The sequence below is a fragment of the Nanorana parkeri genome, unplaced genomic scaffold (genome assembly GCF_000935625.1).
Source record: "Nanorana parkeri isolate BGI_ZX_2015 unplaced genomic scaffold, ASM93562v1 scaffold395, whole genome shotgun sequence".
NCBI classification, from domain to species: domain Eukaryota; kingdom Metazoa; phylum Chordata; class Amphibia; order Anura; family Dicroglossidae; genus Nanorana; species Nanorana parkeri.
The window spans coordinates 99,063-122,922 of record NW_017306663.1 but is presented as its reverse complement, the minus strand read 5'-3'; the positions used below and the strand labels follow the sequence as shown (position 1 = coordinate 122,922).

General features: G+C 40.4%; 1 protein-coding gene across 1 annotated transcript in view; it reads left to right on the top strand.

Moving 5' to 3' along the window:
* Positions 1-23,860, top strand: part of POU2F3 (POU class 2 homeobox 3) — a 94,708-nt gene that overhangs the window by 29,335 nt on the left and 41,513 nt on the right. The window lies entirely within an intron of this gene.

Below are 23,860 nucleotides of genomic sequence, written 5' to 3'. Positions count from 1 at the left end.
CCTAATCTACAACTATGTTAATGGAAAAAGTTCAAATATAGATTATCTTCTAAGAGACTCATTGATGTGTGGGGTATTACCCACCCACATCATAGAGACTCCACATTCAACACATTCTATTCCACCACACATTTAATATACCCTTGCATTGATTATTTCTTTATTCTACATCAAGATCTACATTGCATTGTATCAAAATAAATCGAATCCAGCATTCTTGCTGAACATGCTTCAGTGACCCTCTCCTTCTACATAGTTAAGACATCCTCTTAATTACTCCCTCTTACAAAATAATTAAATTTAGGATTCAGTTGAAGGACAGATAAAGACCTCTTTCTAATCCAATTCTACAACTGACATTTCACCCATGACCATATTGGAGACCCATAAATGTGTAATCACGGAAGGACTGATCAAACAGGCATTGAGAATCATAAAAGAGCGGACTCACAAAATAACCTCTATCCTTCCTCAAATCTCTAAAATACGAACAGCCCACAAAGAAATTGCTAGTCCAATCCCTTGCAGTTGAAGCTCTTAGACAACAACATTCCTCTTTACTACTTGATAAAAGCAAGGCCTCTCAACACAAACCTCAATGTTATAAACACAGCAACAAACCATGAAAGATATTAGCTATGGCTTGTCACAAAACTAAATTATGCTCTTACATCCATAGACCCACACAAAGAAGGGACTCGAGCCTATAAAATGGCTGACATAACCCATTGTTTTAGATTTGATTCTGGCCTCCCGACCCTTTCTGTTCATGACAGAGACACTATAGAACATCATCTAACTGAAGAAGAATTTCTCTCTGCCCTCTCTTCAATTAAGCTCTACAAAGTCCCTGGCACAGATGACTTCACAGCACACTATTACAAAACCTTTCTGGCTATAGCCAAGAATTTGTCAGATGATATAATACCATTCTAAAAAAGATACCTTATGCAACCAAATTAATCTCCAAAACAGGAAACAATTTTGTCCCTAGCTATCAACAGACGCTCTTTTGAACACAGATTTGGAAATATTTACTGAAATCCTTTATAACCAGCTCTTACCCTATCTCTCCAGCCTTTTTGACCTTGATCAAGTTGTTTTTTCTCCTGAGAAGCCAAAGACAATATTATATGGCTATTGAACATCATCCAAGGAGTTACTTCCTAGAATATTCCACTATTGTTAATCACCACCGACACTGAAAAAGTGTTTGATAGGAATACCGGGAAGTTTGTGGAGCCTATGCTCCAACACATAGGCCTGGGCACTAATTTTTTTAGATGGATAAAAGTAATTTACTCTCATCCAACAGCAGCAGTAAGAGCTAATTAATGCCTTCCTAGTCCTCTCCCCCTGCTCTTGAACCTTTCCCGAAATCGTTAACCTTTTTGAAATCCAAATATTTCAGTCATCCCTGTCCATTATAGTCACAAAATAGCCTTATATGCAGATGGCTTATACCTAAGACCTCCCTACCAAATCTAGTTCTAGAATTTAACAAATATGGGGACCACTCACACTTTAAAGTAAACATACAAGTTCCATGCTATGAACATCTTGGTTCCAAGAAGTAGAAAAGACATCATCCAGAGAAAATGTCCTAGTTTAATGGATGACCACCTCCTTCAGCTATTTAGGGATTAAAATCATGCCAACCATTGCAGTACATACATTTTCAAAGGCAACTTTCTCTTTCTAACTAATATGCATAAAGATTTCAAATGGTAGGGCAATGATTTCTTCTCCTGGATTGGGAAATATAACATTTTGAAAATTAACATTCTGTTGATGCTTGATACATACTGTTCTGATACATAACCCTAAATCGTTCTTACAGGTACTTTGTGGAGAAATTCATACAGGAAATATCTTCCTGTACCTGCTTCTCTATTATAAAGCTTCTCATATTCCCAGAAGACTGCTGCTGGAACTCAAGCAAAAATAAATAAATCTTCCTAGAACAGGATTTCACACTTATCCTATTGGTTGCCCTGCCTTGGCTACTATATATGTCCACCGCATCTAACATTTTCCCATTCCTTAACAAGAGCCACTATTAACCCTTCCAAATCTGCCTCCTGAAAACTCATTTCACCCTCCTACAACTTGGGCACGCTACCTACTATCAATTTGGACTACTCCACTTCTTTACAAGGAATTGTTTTTAAATCCAGTTCAGATATACGGTACATACAATTATATCTTCCCTGCTTGACCATTGGAAGGCCATGTAAATCACACATGTTCTGTCTACTACAATTAAAAAACAGTTTTCAAGCACATTCTTAATATATCTTAAACGTATGTGTTCTACACAAAACAACTGTCAGACACACTCACTCTCAAAATTATATGCTTCTTATTATATTGGAAGCAGACAGGACCCCCCCATTAACACAGTGGCGATTCAAAATGAATGAAATTAAGGACATGGAAGAACTTACTCTCTCACTCAAGAACCAGGGTGAACAAGTCAGGAGAACATGGCATTACTGGTTTGAATTAACTACCTCTGCAGAATATCAATCTCACTTGCTGGAAACATTATCTTGGACATACCCTGCTAGCTTATCCCAAGGCCCCAAAGGAGGAGACCATGGGCAGTATAGAAAGGCTACCAAGCCTACTATCATTCCCCCTACCTACCCTTACTACCACTTTCCCCAACCCCACTCCCTCAACTTTTTATTTTTTCCAATAAGATCTTTTGACCCAGTGCAAGCACACCTGCTAGTCAAACGAGGGCATCTACACACTTTATAACTGTCATCAATAGTTTGTTGTAACTGAAGACTAAAACATCAGGTGAAGGTCTCTAGGTATCTAGATCACAATATCAGTTTCTTTGATACCACTTCCCCAAAGTACCTCTGTGATATTTACTCTTGGGCCAACTATACTCAGTTTGTTTTTATGTTGTTTTTATGGCATTTAAATTCCTTCTATCCAAGGAGTATCTTCTTTAAAAAAGAGACAGGTAGGTGTTATATTTACACCACACCAATGTGAGATCAGAACCAAATATTAATCCTGACTTTGGTTATTTAGTCTCCCCATCTGCAGACTTCTGAACTTCACAGTGCTGGCTGGGCTGCAGCAGAAGCTCTGAGGGCAGTAAATCTTCTCCTAAATGGGGAGGAGGATGGAACTGTACTGCAAAGACACCCAGCAGCCTTTACAGCAGCTAGAATAGCACACCAGAACTGTGAAGGCACTCTCTGCTGGCCTGTGCAATGCACCCCCTTATTGTCAGCACCCAAAGCGGACTGTCCAATGCCCTGCCCTTGGTTTTACCCCTTGCTTATTTTTCCTGACAACCTTCAAAACTGTACTTGCAATGCAATAAAACAAGAAGCTCTTCTAATATGTAAGACAATACAATTCACTCAATTCCGAGTTACTTACTTACTACTAATTATTGTGTATCACCGATAGGACCTCCTAAAATAGTCTATACAAATTTCAATCCTTTATTAAATATTGCTAAAAATTATGGATTTGGCTATTAACAAAGAAAATGTACAGGTGAAACTCGAATAATTAGAATATCGTGCAAAGTTCATTTATTTCACTAATCCAACTTAAAAGGTGAAACTAATATATGAGATAGACTCATTACATGCAAAGTAAGATAATTCAAGCCGTGATTTGTCATAATTGTGATGATTATGGCTTACAGCTCATGAAAACCCCAAGAACCCCAAATCCACAACCTCAAAAAAGTAGATTTTTACATGCAATCAATAAAACAAGGATTGTACATAGAACAATATCGGACCTCTGAAAAGTACAAGCATGCATATGTACTCAGTACTTGGTTTGGGCCCCTTTTGCAGCACTTACTGCAATTACTTTTGCATGATATTCTAATTATTCGAGTTTCACCTGTATAGAGAAAAATTAAACATACTACACTCTTGCTGGACAAGAAAAAACTCTGTCGGGTCTATTCACTAAGCTGCCGAGGGCAGCCACGTGAACAACCGACCCCAAGTGAAGTGAGCCGAACACTGTTCGGCTTTTCACTTCAGGCTTGTACGGCTGAAATCAGCCGTACATCGGCTTGCTTCGCATGGCTTCGGGACGGCCGAACATGCTCAGCAAGTTCGGCTGACCCGAAGTGCAGAAGGAGTTCGACTCAGACGATCCAACATCTGGATCGGCTGAGCCGAACCTCCGGCAGTCTACTCACTGCTGTTCGGCCTATTCTTATAGATGCCGAACAGCAGTGAGTGAATGGCCGAATGCCGCTGAGCGGAACAGAAAAATTGTTAAAAAAGTTTTAAAAAGTAAATAGAAAACGATTGTGCGGAGCTAGTAGTGACAGCTAGCTCCGCCCAACAATTTTCTAATGTCCGGCGGTTTCTTCTGCCATAAAAAAAAAATGAAAAAATAAAATCTCCCGGGCGCTCTGGGAGCCTTCCGCTCCCAGCCGCCAAGGAGAGAAACACTGCTTTTTCTTTTTTTTCTTTATTCTGACACGGAGCCGTGTCAGAATAGAAAAAAAAACATTTTTGCCCATTGGAATGCATTGCTAGATTCCTATTGGCTATTTCAATTTGCAATAGCCAATTGTAAACTAGCATTGTACCCGCCCTCTGCTGGTGGACTTGATGGAGAACTGCAGCAGATCGTGGGTTCCCTTCGGTTCTACTGAACCGAAGGGGCCCTGGGGCCAAAGCTAGCCGAAGGATCGGCCAAAGCTACGGCTAGATCCTTCGGCAGCTTCGTGAATAGACCCCTGTGTGTTTGTGTGTTACTGTTTGTTGGAGAGAGTATTTCCTAGGATAAGTAAGCCTTATATTTAATGACCAGTCTGTAAGCTGCAAATAATTAAGTAGTCTTCTTACAGTGTTTAAATAAATTTAAAAACAAAACAAAATTGTGAACAAGTGAAAAGAGGAATTGGAAAAGGTGAGTGTGAGCACGTGTGGGTGTGAGCAAGGAGTATTATCTGTTTGTAGTGCTGCTAGGTTACTACTAATTATTATTATGATACATCTTACTCTGAGTCATGTAGTGGCAATCAGCTGCACTAACATATCAACTTAAAAGGTAAAGTTATTAGGAGCTGAAGCTGAGCGGAATTAAAGTTTTCAGAGTTTAAGGGGGTTATTCACACAGCTGCCAAGTGCAGCTGTGTGAATAACGGACCCGAAATGAAGTGAGCCGAACGCAGTTCGGCTATTCACCTCAGGCTTGTATGGCTGATTTCAGCCGTACACCGACTGAAATCAGCCGTACATCGGCTTGCTGCGCCTGGGTTAGGGTCATGTTCAGCATGTTCGGCCGACCCGAAGTGCAGGAGTTCGACTCAGCTGATCCAACATCTGGATCGGCTGAGCCGAACCTCCAGCAGGCTACTCGCTGCTGTTCGTCCTATTCTCATAGAGGCCCAACAGCAGTGAGTGAATAGCCAAATGCTGCCGAGCAGCATTCGGCTCGGCTATTCTGCTCGGTACACCCAACTGTTTTCCGCCCATACGTAAAACAGTTGGGTGGAGCTAGCTGTCACTGCTAGCTCCGCCCAATCGTTTTCTACTTTTTGTTCAATAGAAAACAGTTGGGTGGAGCTAGTTGTCACTGCTAGCTCCGCTCAATTGTAAAACAGGTGGGTGGAGCTAGCTGTCACTGCTACCTCCGCCCAATCGTTTTCTACTTTTTTTTCTACTTTTTTACAGTTTTTCTATTCTGCTTGGTAAATACCTAGTAACCAGGGATGCTGTTCTGTCATTACGATGAGAGCTTAGCAGAGCTGGCTTTGATATTACCACCGGCTCCGACAAGCTCTTATGACAGTTCAGCGTCCCCTGGTCACTAGGTAACCAGTGGACGCTGAACTGTAATTACACACTGAGTGATATCACGGCGGCTCCGCCGGGTTCTTAGTGTACTGACAGATCAGCGTCCCTAGTTACCTGGTATGTGGTAGGTGTGCTTTAAATGACATTTGTATGACATTTGGTGTGTCAAAACAAAGTAGTCATTGACAACTAGTATATAGAAAGCCCCCCCCCCCCAAATAATATTAGCCTCCAATCCCTGTAAAGTTGATAATTTATCCTGGTAATGGTATAGATAGAAGTAGTTAGTCAGATTCAACTGGACTTGTTTTGTGATATTGAAGACGTTTTACCACTCATTGAAGCAGTTTTCTCATTTTTAATGTGTGTCAGTCCCTATTCACACTAGTGTAGAATTCGATTATGCATGCAAAATTCGTCAAGCTTGCAGGGTCATTCATTGCTTATGACACCACAAATGTGCCGAGCAAGACGTGCATTTTACACATGAAAAGTTGCACAATAATAAATGTGCAAAAATGCACAAAGATTGAAGCTCAGAAGAGTCCATAAGCTAGAAGAAAGCACTTTGCAGCATTTGCTGCATTACAAATGGGGCAAACCGTTTAAATGAAACATGACAAACAAGCAAAATACACATAAACATGATGCATGATGTCACACGTGTGAATGGGGGCTCAGGAACATACATCAACATTTATAGACTGCTAGCAGTCTTGTTAATCCAATCACCATGGGGGCGGAGCTTGCTCATGGCGGCGATCGGCAGCACATTCTATTAGCTCCTGCTTCACGGACCAGGCATCTACTATACCTGGGCTGACTCCCCATTAGCTCCATAGGACGTATTATTTCTTGCCTTACAATGGTCACCTATGGATTATCACGTGATATGACACCTACTACACACATTGCAACTTGGCTCAATAAGAACACGATACGGGACTTATTATGATATAGATGGGTATTGAGATGCCACTACAATCATCCTGAGGCTACCAAGTATACCGTGATATCTAGTATAACTTTTAGATACAGTCATAACGAATATATTTGATGAAAGGGGAAACATAGTGGTACCACTGGATACTGAGACAGGGCGATAGCGGAATGCCATGAACTAACCCCAATTTCTTCCTGTTGGTCTGGCACTCCCTCCCACCTTTTATCTCTAGTTAACTAACATACCACCACTGATGTGTTACTAGATGACTGTTGCTCAGCTTAGACTCTGTTGTTTTGCAGTATCTTGTGTTGTTTCTTTGGTTTGAACACAATCAGAAGGGTATAATTACGTTTATCATTACTTATGCTCACCAGATGCCTGGCCCGGTTGCAGATACTGCTACCTGAGCCACTCCTACCCCACATAGGCCTCACGCCTAAGGACGAAGGTTACTTGTTTTATTTTTGTTTTAGTCTCTTGGCGCGTGTTCTTGGGGACTCGTACTCCGTTTAGTGATCGGTTTGTAATCCGATACTACCTAAACCCCCCTCCCCTTTTTTTTTTTTTCCCATCACCACCCGAACCTTCTATTCCTCCCTCTCCCTCTACCCATCTTCCCTTCTTCCACTAAGCTTCGTTCCATGTCCCCTTCCAGGTCCCAATTACGTTTGGCGAAAATGAATTCACTAAACTTCACCTCTCTCAATGTACAGGGGCTAAATGAGCCACGTAAGCGGTCTCAACTCCTTTACCATATGCACAAAGGCAGGGCCCACATCCTTTTTTTACAGGAAACGCACTTCAGAGGACCTCAGGCTCCTTCTTTGTCTTCCCGCTACTATCAAGAAGTATACTTAAGTAATAACCAGACCAGCAAGTCTAAGGGTGTTGCCATTTGCTTCCACCACTCTGTTCCCTTTTCTGCCTCCGGGGTGGAGAGCGACGAGGAGGGCAGATATGTGTTCGTTAATGGTACCCTACTCGCCAAAAAGGTGACGTTCGCCAACATCTACTTGCCCAATCAGTCTCCAATACCATCTTTACTCTCTATTTTGGACAAATTGGAAGATTTTTCGGACGGCCTTCTCGTACTAGGGGGTGACTTTAATTTCACCATCGATCCTTCTTTAGATTCCTCGACCGGGAAGTCTCATACCCCATTATCCCATCTCAACAGACTTAGAAAAAAACGACATAATCTACAACTAATTGACATTTGGCGTACTTTAAATCCCTCCTCCAGGGACTACACATTCTATTCCCACCCGCACCGCACCTACACTAGGATCGATTTCTTTCTTGTCTCCCATCACCTACTCACATGGGGCCCCAAGGCCACTATCAACTCCCAACTATGGTCTTATACGAATTTTTTTTTTCCTCTGATGACAAGACTCATCTCGTACTCGTGTTGGTTAGTATCTGCATTCGGGTCAAGGGGGGATGTATGCTCCCTCCAGTATGTGCTCCCTCCAGTATGACTCGCATGTCTATGCATTGCCATTCAATAGTAACCTTTCACATGTTTACGACTGGTCATCTGTTTATTTTGATTGTACTTTTGTTCTTATTATTTTTTCCTCCATTTTGTTAAATGTAATTATTGAAAAATGCTTCTCAATAAAAACTTATTACGTAAAAAAAAAATCCAATCACCATGGAGTCATGCAATCTGTCAAAGCAGATGTGATTGTCTACAAGCATGATGTAAAGGTTTGTGAAACAACCCTGTTCTATCTCTATAATCGAATCACCTTGGTGCCAAAAAGAATGTTCATTTTTCATGGCCAAAGGTGTAAATTGTCAGATTACTAAAGTAAATATATTAAAATAACATTATACTGTATGTGGATGACAGGTGGTTTCAAACGCCCTAATCCATGTTTTGGGATGGCTGTTCCAGTTTGATATAGATGGCTTCTTTCAAGCCTCTTGCAAACCAGTTGTCCTTTCTGTCTTAAAAGCTGCACCTCATTGTCCTGGAAAGATGCAGATTTCATGGCCTGGCCATGTGTATGTTGCATGAGTTGTTTTGTCTTCCCAGTGTTCAGGTCATTGGCTGCATTCCTTACTACACCGGATTGCACATACCAATTATGTTTGCTTGTGTTTCGGTTTTGGGTCCTTTGGATGTATAGGCATCCGTTTCAGTTTTTTGTCTGGCTTGAAAAAGACCTTGCTTAAAGTGGAGATACACTGCTGCAACAGTCACCAAAGCAAATGACAAGCATCCAGTAATGCAGACAAATAACACACATTTAATTCTCCAAACTGAGTAACTCATTCTGATTTACAGCATTCTGTATTTAAGGGGGCTGCGGAGCAACACCTTGAGTTGCATGGTGTTGCTGATAATAGCTGGCAGTTTCAAGCACTGATTGCAGAAAAAACGGTTATGCGGACAGAAACCAAATGTGGCGCAATACATTTCCAATGGTACGTTTCGTTTATTGCTGATTAGTGTGCATTCATTACTTCTAGGGTGAAATTACAATTTAACAACCTGTAAAAGCAGCACAAAGCATTCAGTGACTACCTCAGGCACCAAGGCAGCAAAGCATGGAGAATGTGCAAGAAGCAGTCAGTGGCAGCTGATCAAGAACACATTTTGTTTACTGGGGTCATTTGAAGAGGCAACCAGATTTGTCAGTAGGGAGAAATGAAGCGTGAATAATGTTACTCTCATTATCTTTAAATTAGATGACATTCCAAGCTTAATGCAGAAAGGTAAGAAAGAAAAAGATCTTCAGTGTGCAGTTGCCAGCACGCTGTTGTATGGAACCCATACTGGGAATACTATTTAGGGAAATATATGGACTACTACCTAGTGCTGATGTTGAGGCTATAGTGTGAGAAAAATAAATTAGCTGTCTCTCTTCCAGACAAGCCAGAGGTGATTATTACAGCAGCAACAAGGAATTTCAGTGTGGTTGGGAGTTAAAGCAACTGTGATATCAGGCATACTGATAGTCATGGCATGTTGTGTTCTTATTTGTCTCAAAGATATTAAACAGAAGGATGACTACTGGTAACAACACTTTTCATCCCTTGTTGAAAAGCAAAATTGGGAATGTTATAGGGCCAACAGTTTGCAGAGCGTTTTAAAAAATAAAGGGAGACAGTACAGTTACAATACAATTTAATACAAAAGGTTTAGGAGGGTCCTGCTCATAAAAGCTTGAAATCTAAAAGGGAAAGACATGTGGTGCAAAAGGTGACAACTCTAAGGGATGAGCTGATGGACAAAGTAAAAGTTTAGTTTGCAGGTGGAGGTGTCATCGGCTTCCCTGATGAGATACGTTTTGAAGGATTGCCTAAAGGCAGACAAAATAGGAGATAGCTTGACAGAATGGAGTAGGGCATTCCGGGTTAAAGCTACACTCTATAATCATTTTGTGGCAGTTTTTTCTGAATAGACATCTACTACAACTCCGTTTTTGAGGATGAGGCTGTTCTCCACCCTCTATTGCATTATCACTCCACCATCTTCGCCAGTGCTAGGAAAACAAACTGCAACAGTACCACTACCTTCTACAGTTTGCTATGGCGGATTTGTTTTTCAGCTGTTGCCTTGAAGAGATACACACCCAACCGATAAATCTATCTGTATCTTATTGGGGAAATTCGCTTTCACTTCATGTTTTGTCTCCATTGACAATTGTTACCATGACACAGGCAGCAATAATAACCCCTTATCAATTTATCCCAAACTATAAACATGGATTGACATACACTTTAAAACCATTTTTATTGGTTAAAAAGTGAATAATAAAATACAAACTAGTCAGTGGGCATAGACCAAAAGAGAGGCATTGTAGACAGCAAGGGCATGACCAAGCATGTATTCAGATACTGGAAAATGGTCTGCATTTTAAAGTTGCTTGGGTTTGGGACCTTTGTTGCCCGCTTTATACATCTGTCTTAGGCTACGAGCACTAAAATTATTACAAATTCACTATAAACCAAAATATTGGTTTTCTGTTGGACCTGTAAAGAACCAGAGATATATTAGATCCTTCTCTTTCAAGAGGAACTTTACCCTTATCTTAAAATGACAAACAAAGGCACCTTTAGAAATGTTTAGTAACGGCAATCTACAAACAGATACTTACAATGTTTTTATTCTTTGCATACCTTATATTTCCTTTCCCCCCCATTCTTCCTACAGTGGCCATTTTTACTATTGGCAGATAAAACTATCTCCCTTCACTTCCTGGAACTGTAGCATTTGTGACTGGTACATGAGACCATGCACATCCTCTTAGGGAAATAATCACGAGATTATACAATTTACAGATGAGATCTCCCAGCAATGCACTGTGATGTAACCTTCCCAGGATGCATCTCTTAGGCTGGGTTCACACCTAGGCGTATCGATATGCGCGTTTGTCGCTGCACGCGTTTTTACCGTGATTCGCTGTAAATCCGGGCTGTATCCCAATGGATACGCGCGGCAAATACGCCCCAAAGAAGCTTGTGTACTTATTTGGGCATAGGGCGCTTTGTAGCGCGTTCATACGGCCTATAATACGCCCAGGTGTGAACCATACCCATGGGATTTCGGTGTTTGAGCGTTTTGCAAAGCGTAGGAGCGCGCTACAAAACGCCCAGGTGTGAACCGGGCCTTAGGCGCAGGCTACATCACTAATGCTTAAGAGGACCAGGCAGTGAAAAAACAATAATTGTAAGTAAAAGAAAAATACATTTATTTAACTAATGAATGTAAGATGATTTTATATCAGCATGCAGAGCTGTATGTTGATTTGATTTTAGTGAAAGGGGGTTAAGGTCCACTTTAATGCTAATGTTATTGTAGCCATAAATTAGAGCTATGTGTTCTTTTTGATTTCTGCAATTGTTTCCAATAAAGAGTTAGCTTAAAATTATTCCAACTCATCCAGAATATTCAACTTGAATCATAAGTAGATGTTTGTTTTACTTTGAAAGAAATAGGGGTTGGGGAATGGATTTGGTTTTGAGTCAATCAGAGGTGAACTTAACTGTCCCAATTTATTACTGTGAGGCGATGGCATGAATGAATATTATACACAAACACTACAAACTCATCAACTGTAAATGTGCAATAACTATGGAGGAAATTCAATTGCTACATCACATTTATTCATATGCAAACCACATAATGGATAATGGAAATATAAACTGAGACACAGAAAAAATAGTGGTATTGCCCATACCCAAACCTACCCTTGTAAAATAGGAAGCGAAATGGTTGATGAGGGCAAAAAGACTTGTTTTCTTTTCTATAGTGTTTATGAATCCAAACTGCATGAATGTATGGATCTGTTGGAGGCATATGAAGAAATATCCAGACTTAATTGGGTTACCACCACTAAGTAATAAGATGTGACTCAGGGGTTCTATTATTTTTTTAGTCACTTTATGTACAGTAACTTCTCCCACTATAGTACTAGATCTACTCTTGAATTAGAATATACATTTCCTCCCATTTTGTTTTATTTCAAGCACCTGGCTAAGTGTTTCAGTGAAAACAGGTGTTTGCCATGATTGCGGATTTAACAGACAGCCCTTCTTTATGTTAACTCTTGTGATGTGGACATAATAGGCCTTATTTGAATTTCAAACATTCGGATGACTGGTCATAAAAACTGTGAGCCTCAGTTAGGAAAATATGTCCCTTCTCACCAAGCACCAATATGGAAATGAGCAGGTTATGCAAATAGGCTAAACACAGTTCTCAAAGTTAATCTCCACATACACAATACACAGTCACATCATGTAGATTATATATATGTTTTAATTACTTTTAACATGATACATTTCTCTCAGGACATACAGGCTTGGAAGTGTTTTCCCCACTTATTTTCATGTATTCTTATGATAGCATAGACACGTAGACTCCAGAAGGTACAACATTTTTTTGTTCCTTAATATCCCACTCAGGTTTGTCAGCTAAACCCTATAATCACTGAAACACATGGATTACAGTAGGCCTCTGCTGAATAAAGGATACCTTTAGCTTTATATAAAACACATGACCCTGCCACACACAAACATTTACACACACATGCACATTATCTCCGAAAAATACGTTTTAGGTCCCTTTCACACAGACTTTGAGACGGACCTGATTGGAAGCCCGATTGTATTCTAGGGGTAGCCGAGCATCCATTTACATCTGGGTTCCCCCGACTCCAGCCAGGTCTGGAACCAAAAATAAATAGATCAGAGATCCATAACATGGGCCAGTTAATGTTAGTTTTAAAAAACTGCATGGACACGGATAGAAGAATAGCTGGCCGCACACCGGATTCCACTGGAATAGTTTTTTTGAAGCTTTATCGAAGTTTATTGAAGCTTGCACCGCATTACTGGTGGGCAGGACTGAAATTGGGCAGGACACCAGTGATATGGTACAAGCTTCAATAAACTCCCAGCAGTAAGCACCAAGCTCATTACTTCTCTGAGCCATGGAGGAGCAGTGCTTTTTTTGTGTGATCTCCTTGCACGGACATGGATCCCCTCCTGAAAGTATGAAAGGTGCCCTGGATGTTACTTCAGTCAATATTCTCAATATTTTCATTGGAAAAGTTCCACATTTTTACACACAATTCCGTTAGGAAAGTTGTGTGAATCTTGGGTGAAAATATTAATAAATAGACCTCTAAGCCACATGTCAAAGAAATGTGTGTTGGTGGAAAAGGTTAAATTGGTCTTCAATGGTACAGGAGAGCCTGCCCCTTTAAAGGTATTATATAATGATATATTGGTAAAGAGGGAAACACAGGGGTTATTAACTAAAGGCAAACAGGATGTTCACTGTGCAGGGGAATTTTCCCTTGGCTTATTGAATGAGGTGAAGCTTTGCTGACTCCCATCATCCAGCCATATGCCAGCAAAAATTCCCTTTCAAAGTGCAAATTCCCTTTCAAAGTGAACAGCCTATTTGCCTTAAGGACTTGTTCACACCAAGCGCGGAGCAGGTGCAGAGCAGTTACAGACCGGAGCAAAACTGCGTCCAATGTATTCCAATGGTATTTTTAGCTCCAGTTCACAACGCATGCAAACGCATCAAAATATTGGCCAATGGCATGTTCTGCGCATGCGTGCTGCCATCTTGAAGGGGGAACGCATGAAGCATGTGACATCATGACATCATGCGCTACGCCTCCAAGATGGTGGCACCAGAACATGCCAGTGCACAAACAAATTATTATTTGCCTGAATATATTTTCGTATATTCGGGCATATAATATTTCATTAATTCGGATTCGGATGAATTGCCAAATCAACAGAATTTAGTTGATTTGTAAGTTCATCCGAATCTGAATGCACATCTAATAATTTGTCCTTTTTAACATGGCTGAAAAATGATGTTTCTATTACAAAGTGTGGTAACTTATTCCCTGATGAAATTATTCTTTTTGCATGTGTTATTTTATCACTAATGCTACAAAATGAATGAAAACACATTTTTTTGTACCAATAATGTATATATATATAGTAGCCCTATTTCATTTTTTATTAATTAGTAAAAACAGTAGCTAAGGATAGCAGGGAAAGCAATGAGCTAATTAGGACTAGTTAGTGATAAGAAAGGAGCAATCGGGGGTTTTTTTTTTTTTTAATGGAAGGTTTTCTGTAGCAACTTTGGAAAGAATACTTTGTAATTGGCTGTTCCTGACAGTTGTAGCTAATTATAATATATAAACTTTGTTTACATGTTAATAATCACACATGCTGAAAAATCTGTTATACAGGTTGCGATCTTGACTGCCAAACTGGGACCCAGTTGGGAAAGTTGGGAAAACTCTAGAATGTACAAGGATGTACATAGTCATGAGATCAACATCTGATCTGGCCAAAAACACCCAGATTGAGCAGATGTCGTCTCAGGTCTATAAAAAGCTTGCCACTTCTCTTCCCTCTCTCTGAGCTCTGCTATACAGTGGACTGCAAGGAGCTGATACTGAGTCAAATTCAGGCACATACATGGCATGCATTCAAAGAAAGTATGATATACTAATGATTACAGAGCTGCAATAATTTGTGTATTTTAGATCTGCCTAGAGTTCAGCTTTAAATCCCATGGTAGCAAAAATAAATGGTCCATTCACTGTACTATACAAGCAGAAAGGTGCATTTCACGTGGTTTATGTGTATTCACTTGCACTCTTAGCACATGCTTTCTATTTTAAAGATGCTTTCTAGTCATTTATTACATAACATATGGGGGGACATTCAAGAACAGAGATTTGAAACAGTATGCATAAAAACTGCAGCAGAGAGATGAGAACTAGCCATATAATTAAATTTGAGATTTCCGTTTGAATTTTTTCTTCTGCATTCAAATGCATGAGATCAATTGTAGGAAAACATACAAGTGAGAACAGGTACATCTCTTTACAGCGAGTAAATTGTCAAGTAGCCCTTGCCTCAAATCACCTGGGTGCCTTAGCCCAGAATAAAGAACATTTTCTTATAGTGTTACAATTATGCCAAAAAATCACCAATAGAAAATCAATATTTTTGGACCATATCATTTAAATATCTGACCATGTAGCAAAATGTTGCATGGCAGAGAAGCTCTTGGCACTCCTTTGTGCATAGACATTGAAGGTATACTTGGTAACATTGCACTGCAACCTTAAATCTTAAATCTGAACTCCAGGCAAACAGATAAATACACGGTGACATTTACGCTGCCCTACCAGACATCACAGCCAAGATAGTGGCCTCACTTTACTCTGCTGAAGTTAGGAAATACAGGGGTCTATTCACGAAGCAGCTGAAGGATCTAGCCGTAGCTTCGGCCGATGCTTCGGCTAGCTTCGGCCCCAGGACTGCTGTATGGGCTATTCACAATAGCCCGTACAGCTCCCGAACTTATCCGAAGGCATATGCCTCGTGTGCAATGCTAGTTTACTATTGGCTATTGCAAATTGAAATAGCCAATAGGAATCTAGCAATGCATTCCTATGTTCCTATGGGCGAAAATAAATAAATGTTTCTATTCTGACACGGCTCCGTGTCAGAACAAAGAAAAAAAAGAAAAAGCAGTGTTTCTCTCCTGGGCGGCCGGGAGCGGGAGACTACAGGAGGCCCGGGAGAGTTTTTTTTCTTCTTTTTTTTTTACGGCAGCAGAACCGCCGGCCAATAGAAAACTGTTGGGCGGAGCTAGCTGTCATTGCAAGCTCCGCAAAATCGTTTTCTTTTAATTTGTCTTTAGGTCGGTCATTCACTCGGCTGCCTACGGCAGCTTAGTGAATAGACCCCAAAGTCAGGTCACATTCCTGCCCCCAGTGCAATTGGACAGTGAAGGAGCAGCAGCACACTGATAAGCTCATCTTCCTGCTTTCTCCTCCTGGCACAATGTTCCATGTCAGTAAATGTGCTTTCAACACAAGATTGCCCCTCCCTATCCTTCTCTACACAAGGAATTATAGGAGGCTAAAAGCAAGACTGCTAATGACATAAATTGCATTTAAAATTAGTTTTATTTAGGGGTCTATTCACGAAGCTGCCGAGGGATCTAGCCGTAGCTTCGGCCGATCCTTCGGGCTAGCTTCAGCCCCAGGACCCCTTCGGTTCAGTAGAACTGAAGGGGTGCTGTTCGGGCTATTCACTAAAGCACGTACAGCTCCCGAACGTGGCCGAGCGGCTCAGTCGAGCCGAACGCATATTCATCGGCTCGGCTGAGCCGCGCTGAAAGCCGAAGCTGGCCAAGCGGCCAGCCATTGGGCGGCCGACAGCCTGCTTCTGACAGTTGGGCGGAGCCAGCTGCGATCTTAGTTCCGCACAATCGTTTTCTATTTACTTTTTTTAAACTTTTAAAACTATTTTTCTGTTCTGCTCGGTCCCACAGAGGGCATTCGCTGAGCGGCATAGAATAGGCCGAACAGCAGTGAGTAGCCTGCCGGAGGTTCGGCTCAGCCGATCCAGAAGTTGGATCGGCTGAGTCGAACTCCTTCTGCACTTTGGGTCAGCTGAACATGCTGAGCATGTTCGGCCGACCCGAAGCCATGCCAAGCAAGCCGATGTACGGCTGATTTCAGCCGATATACGGGCTGAAATCAGCCGTACAAGCCTGAAGTGAATAGCCGAACAGTGTTCGGCTCACTTCACTTGGAGTCGGTTGTTCACTCGGCTGCCCTCGGCAGCTTAGTGAATAGACCCGTTAGGGATGTTCAGATACGAGTACAAGTACTGATACTTTTCCAGCTCCATTGAAAGACTAGACTAGAGAAATACTCAAAAGTTAGGAGGCAGCTGTCATTTATAAGGAGCATTGGCTATGGGGATCCGGGGATTTGTGCATCTCTGTTTTAGTGCATGAATGTATCAGCACCAATACGGATACTGGTATCTGAACATGTCTAGATTTAATGATATTCTAATGAATACATAACTGCGTTCCTAGATGTTCCTTATATCTGCCAGAGTTAAAAAGCCTCTTTTATATAAATGGTGAACTACTGCATTTTTGGGGGGGTCACAGATTCTCATGCATTGTGGTTAAGCAGCTGAACCAGTTTTCTTTAACAAAATAATAATAATAACATTAGATGTGTAACCCCACAAAAAAATGTTTCATTTTAGATCCATTTGGGATTTTATTTCTTCCGTTTTTCTGATTTTTTTTCTGATTTTTTTTCTGATTTTGGTTCCGAAAATTTTATTCAGTACATTATTTGAATTTCAGATCTGTTCATTTGAATTTTCATTTCGGAATTAAGTCACATGACCGTGCCTGTAATGCAACCCCCAAAAGCCTCCCCAAAAAAATCTGAGTGTCTAGAGAACAGAAACATGTCCGAATTAGTTTTGACCTGGACAGATCCAAATTTTTGTTAAACAAGCATTTGGATTTGTTTGCATTCGGATGCATTAGAATTCGGAAATTAGGTGAATCTGAATTTAACATAATATGTGTGCATATCCATTTGATATATATATATTAGCAAGGTGATATCACAATTTCAAAACACAATTGAAAACAAAATAGACCATCTTAGCCCGGTGGATGTGCAATACGAATATAATCAGAAAGTGTGCAGCAAATGTGCAGTGAACGTGACATTTAACAGATTATTTATAACCAAATTTTACAGTATGCACCTTTTTACATTAGTGAACATATGTTGGCAAATGTTGATGTATATTACTTGCCTTGAGGCTTTACAAATGGGGAAGTGCCCCCTAGTGAATGTGCATAGTTCTTTAAATTACAACTATCTCTCTGTGGTTTCTTTTTCCATTATGGCCTGAAGTCACTGGTTCCAAAGTCATACGTTCCCCATCTGAGTAATTGATTCCAGTTGATGTTATGGTTCAAGTGTATACAGAGATAAATCATCTGTGATCATAAATATTACCACTACTGAGGCATAAAACTGATGCAAAGTTAGGTTGGCCAGAATTAATGCAATGGAATTTTACATCTATAATTGCATGTTCTTGGATAATGTTCACACAACATGTTTCTAATTACTATGCACAACAACCTAACAATAAAGGTTTTAAGTCATAAAAATATATTGTTGTTTGAAACATGCAAATTAAATTTTCTTGCCCCAGGGCTGAGTATGCAAAATGACCCGCTACAGGATCAATATAGGTATGGCCATAAATAATAATGTAAAGCAGATAGGCTATGTGGGTAAACAAGGGAAATCCCGCGATCGTACGAGAATCGTACAGTGTATGGAAGGCGTGCGACCGTTTCTACTGTACGGTCGCACGTCTTCTATCAAACAAGCAGGCTGGAAAACCCGCCGGGAATCGTACGATTCTCGGCGAGTGAGTGGCCTCTTTGTTCGACAACTGACGAACGGGCCGGTGTGCGTACGCGCACACGGCCCGTGTGCCGTCCTTGCAAGCCCGCCCCTCATTGCAGTCATCGCAAGCCCGCCCCTCAAGGGGGCGGGCTTGCGGTGATCGCAAGTACGATCTGCCTGTCCAAGATGGGCAGATCGTACGTTTTTTTAAGTACTTTACAACCATCGCAAGACTAAGGTCTTGCGATGGTTGTAAAGTGTATGGCCACCTTAATGGTGAAGTATCTAAGATGATCACTTTTTACCACAAACAAGGTTATTATGTGAATGCTCTCTAAAAATACAAAGATTCAGTTCATATAAGGAAAATGTTTTACCCACCCTGTCTAGCATGATAGGGGACCTGATTTTCCTCTAATGCAGTTAAACACTTTCGGGTCTTGTTCCTCCCCCAGCCTGGGATTGGACAGTAAAAGGGGAAGCAGTAGACTCACTCTGTTCTCTCTTCCTACCCACATGCTCCTTATTGCATGCTCCTTAGTGCACATGAGCACTGCAGAACACCTGACTGACTATTTACTGCCATGCTCTGATTTGATTGTATATAATCTACAGTATATCTCCTTTATTTGTTATAAATAGTTTTAGTGTAAACCAAGTGGCCAGCAAATAACAAATATATTTATTTTGTGTTATTGTCATCATACTCTTTTCATCCCCACCAAATGGTGAACTTGCTGTACACCTTTTCCTTATTTTTTATAAATATACTTTTTTATTCTGCACTAACGGTTACATTTTCAGCACAAACTTTTGGGGGGCTTTCTACCCCCTTCTTCTCTGTCAAAGCAGTAACGATACACATAGACTGAGCTTAATATTAGGGAGAAATATTAGAAGACAACAATCCCTTGAAAAAAAACAGAGAATGTTAGTTTGAGAAAGAGTAGAATTTGGAAGGGGTCATAGATGAATGGTCATAAAACTGATTTAGGAAGCTGGGGTCCACATTCAGTGCTTCCTGTCTTGTGTCAACCCAAATTATCATTCACAGTTCGAATATTTTCCTTTCCTGAGTATTTTTAAAGTTCCCTTTGCACCGATCACTGTACATTTGTCCTCCTGTGGCCACCTGAGTACACGTGACCTCTGCTTTTGCTACACGTGAAGAGCAGCTGCTTCATACACAGAGCCGATCGGACCAGTTTGATTAGTTATCACAGCAATCACCATGACAATATATAAACTGCCAAGCCCTTCCCTTTCCTCTTACATTGGAGGCAGGAGAGAGTAAAGGGAGTAATGAATGCACGAGTCATCCATTTATTACTTCCTAGTGAAAACAAGCTGCAGCAGCAAAAAAAACACAAAAAAAGTTCCATATAATTTTAAAACCTTGGACCACCTTCTCTCCTGCTTATGTTATCTGCCTTTTTTTTTTACATTAACCCCTTTACATCAAACCAACCCACTGTATGTGACCTGTACACTTCCGTCATTTTCTGAATGCATCCCTGGCAGCCTGTCTGCACCATGGAAACACATGAAGCTGTGTGAAGCTTTTGAAGCAGAAGGCACCCTGGTTGAGTAAGGCTGTGTTATGGCACTAAACAAACAGGCCTCCAACTCACTGTGACAGTTTTCATGCAGCAAGAAAAGTCAGATTGAAATGACTAGTCCTAATCTACATTCCTGATCAGTGACTTTAAAAGTCCCAAAAACAAGATTTCAGCATGATGGCAGCCAAGCAACTAGCGTTTTCAGGTGAAATCACCAATGGCAGCCACCACGGGTCTTTCAGCTCAGGGGTGGTAAAGTAAATATATAACATAGACAAAGGTTACAGCTGGAAGCAGACGAAAGAACAAGAGAATCCAGAAAACGAGCTCAATGTTAAAAAGAGGATTTGCTTTTCCTTACTTTCTTACAAGAATGCTTGCACAATCAATCTTCTTCCATGGCAGGTAGATGCTATTCCTGCACAGTGCACTATTTATGTAAGAAGGTGAATATTATGAAAAACTCATAAGAGAGCAAAAAACTGAACAAATATACTTTGTTTCATTACATGTGATTATACTGACAGATCATTGATCATGGAAGATGATTTCATGTCTTCCGGTTCTACATCATCCATATTGGCAGTTGTCTAACTGCAGTAAATTATGTTCATTCCAGGAATGTTGCCAACCTCATTTTCGCCTCAGAGCAAAATGTGAACCAATGTTCCAAGCTATTTCCTCATTATAAATAATACCTACAATTCACACAAATGACTTACTCAACATAACAAGCATGTGTGTATGAAGTTCTCTTTTAGCCATTAGGTTATGGGCTTCTCAGTGGTTGTTGCCTCTGCTATTTGTTTATTAGTCCATCATTTCTATTCATTTACACACATCTAAAAGGCTGCATTACCAATAACATGGTTGAACATGCATGGTAAATTATGATTTTATGACTCATTAGACTTTATACTTATGCATTTTGTCCACTTCATCGTATCAGGATTCTGCTGGTCACATTCCTATTTTCACATTAAATGAAGCCATGCCTGTCCTTCATGCTGGTGAGCAATCATGCAAGACAACGTTGAAGAAAGCTGAACGTCTTTTCCCTGCTGCGCACTTGATAACATCACAGTTCAGAATGTTAAAAAAAATGTCTTAATATCAGTGCAGTGCAAAGTGTCTATCATAACTCAAATCTAGTTTTATGCTTATTAAGCTAATGAATCAAAGTGCGCAAATAATAATTACTTTTTTTAAACAAATTATAGAATTCCAAAATTAGATGGTCATCGGGAATGGATGTGTTGGCATAATCTGCATAAGCACTTAAAAAATATTTTGTTGAAATTTTAGGAAAATACCCTTTACACATGCACCAGAGATTCGAGAAGAGCCAGGCGACTTGCTTTTATTATATCCGGAGTTGCTAAAAGAGGACAATTGCATTCCTGGATACTCACAATTCCCATCTATTTACTGTACTTTAACACTGCTACATAATTAGGTGTCTTTAAACTTTGGGGTCTATTCACGAAGCAGCCGAAGGATGTAGCCGTAGCTTCTGACAGCTGGGCGGAGCCAGCCGTGATGTTACGGCTGGCTCCGGGCCACTTGCAGAGAGATCAGCGTCCCTGGTTACCAGCTAACCAAGGACACTGATCTCCAGACTGCAAAAGAAAAAGCAGTGTTTCTCTCCCGGGCGGCCGGGAGCGGGAGACTCCCGGAGCGCCCGGGAGAGTTTTTTTCTTTTTTTGACGGCAGCAGAACCGCCGGCCAATGGAAAACAGTTGGGCGGAACTAGCTGTCACTGCTACCTCTGCACAATCGTTTTCTATTTATTTTTTTCTACTTTTTAAACTATTTTTCTGTTCTGCTCGGTCCCTCTGAGGGACCGAGCAGAACAGAGGAGGTGAATGCCGCTCAGCGTCATTTGGCTATTCACTCACTGCTGTTCGGCATCTATAAGAATAGACCGAACAGCAGCGAGTAGCCTGCCGGAGGTTCGGCTTAGCGGATCCAGATGTTGGATCGGCTGAGTCGAACTCCGTCTGCACTTCAGGTTGGCTGAACATGCTGAGCATGTTCGGCAGACCCGAAGCCACCCGATGTACGGCTGAAATCAGCCGTACCAGCCTGAAGTGAATAGCCGAACAGTGTTCGGCTCACTTCGCTTTAGGCCAGTCATTCACTCGGCTGCCTACGGTAGCTTAGTGAATAGACCCCTTTGTTACACATTTGATATTTTTTCTTTTCTTGTGGAATTGATGATTTAGGTGCATTTTCATTCATTACAAGGGACTGGGCTGTTGATGATGATAAATTCATTGATCAAGACATGGTGGAAACCAGTGATGAGCAATGAGCAAAATTTTGGAAAATAACCACTGATTGGGTCATTAGGAGCTCAACATGGGAGTGGCTTGTTATGATATATCTAAAGAGATGTAGCAGATATTTGTTTGGAATGTGCTCTAATTTGTGATAAAATATTATGTTTTATAAATTGGTAAGTCTGTGTAAATCCATTGTAGCACCTGAAAAGTCCCAGTACTTGTTGTGCAGATAGTATATTTATATGAAAAGGATGTGGTGCAGTATAAGTATACAATCCATGTCCAGTCGCATCTAAAAAAACTCACTGATCAAGATTGAAGGCAAAAATCCATTTTGTTGGAAAAGTATGCTAGAATATAACAAAACAAAGTTTGGATTTGAATGTTATTTCTTGACCAGCATTCCTCAGATTAAAACACGTTTCCTAAGTTATATAGTCGATAACCTAATACAGGGCTATAACACTATTAGGAGACTGGATATCAATGAGTTGTGGAGGGAGACCCAATTTAAAATAATCCATCGGGCATATGTGACTTACTTTTCCGCAACAATTGACTTCCACGTGCCTGAAATGTGGCCTTTTGTGCCCAACATTGGCCTATTGCTACTGGACTTGCCCAGTCATACAAACTTTTTGGCACCAAATATCGGTTTTAGTAATGGACATTGTTGCTTGGACACCTCCACTGGACCCTCTTCTCTATTTGTTCAGTGTATCCAATTCTTTGGAGGGCAGACCTGGCCCCAATAAGCACAGAGGCATTGAGTGCTTGCATATTTGCCTCATTGCTGTTGTGAAACTTTGACTTTGATTATTATAATCAGAATCTTGTATTTATTTTGTGGGGGCGACTAGTGAATAGTAGTTAAAGGTTAAATGTAAGTTGGTTCTGTATCTTAGGACCAGTTATGTGTTGTAACCTGTTTTTCACAACTTTCTACAATGCTTGTACAACTAAGATTTTGAAGAAATTTAATAAAATATGTTTAAAAAAAACATGTTTCCTCACATTTAAATATATTTCTTAATTTTGTTAGTTTATTGGAAAGTGGTGAGGCTGATTTACCAAAGGTGTTTAGAATCTTCAGTTAATAAATTGGGTGAATATTCAATTCTTATAACAAAACATGAAAAACAAGTTCCTGTTTACCTTGAAATACCCAGTGATGTGAAGATGAAATAGGTAAACATAAATCTGCTTTTCACATGATTTAATAACTAAAATGAATATTGACACAATTTATTGAGTGAAGATTCTCAACTCCTTTAGTACATTGGCCTAATAAAATATAATCCTATGAAGAGTTCATACTGGGTTAGTGCACAGAGTCAGACCTTTACATAGGATTGATCGGGGCAAACACAGCATACACATGTTAAGCTGTTCTTTTCTAAAACAAAAATAGGTTAAAGACAAAATAAGAAAATTAGCTGATTTATAATGAACCCATTTTCTTGCATTCTACCATTCTACATGTACACTTGTCTGAAGAAGCTCCATC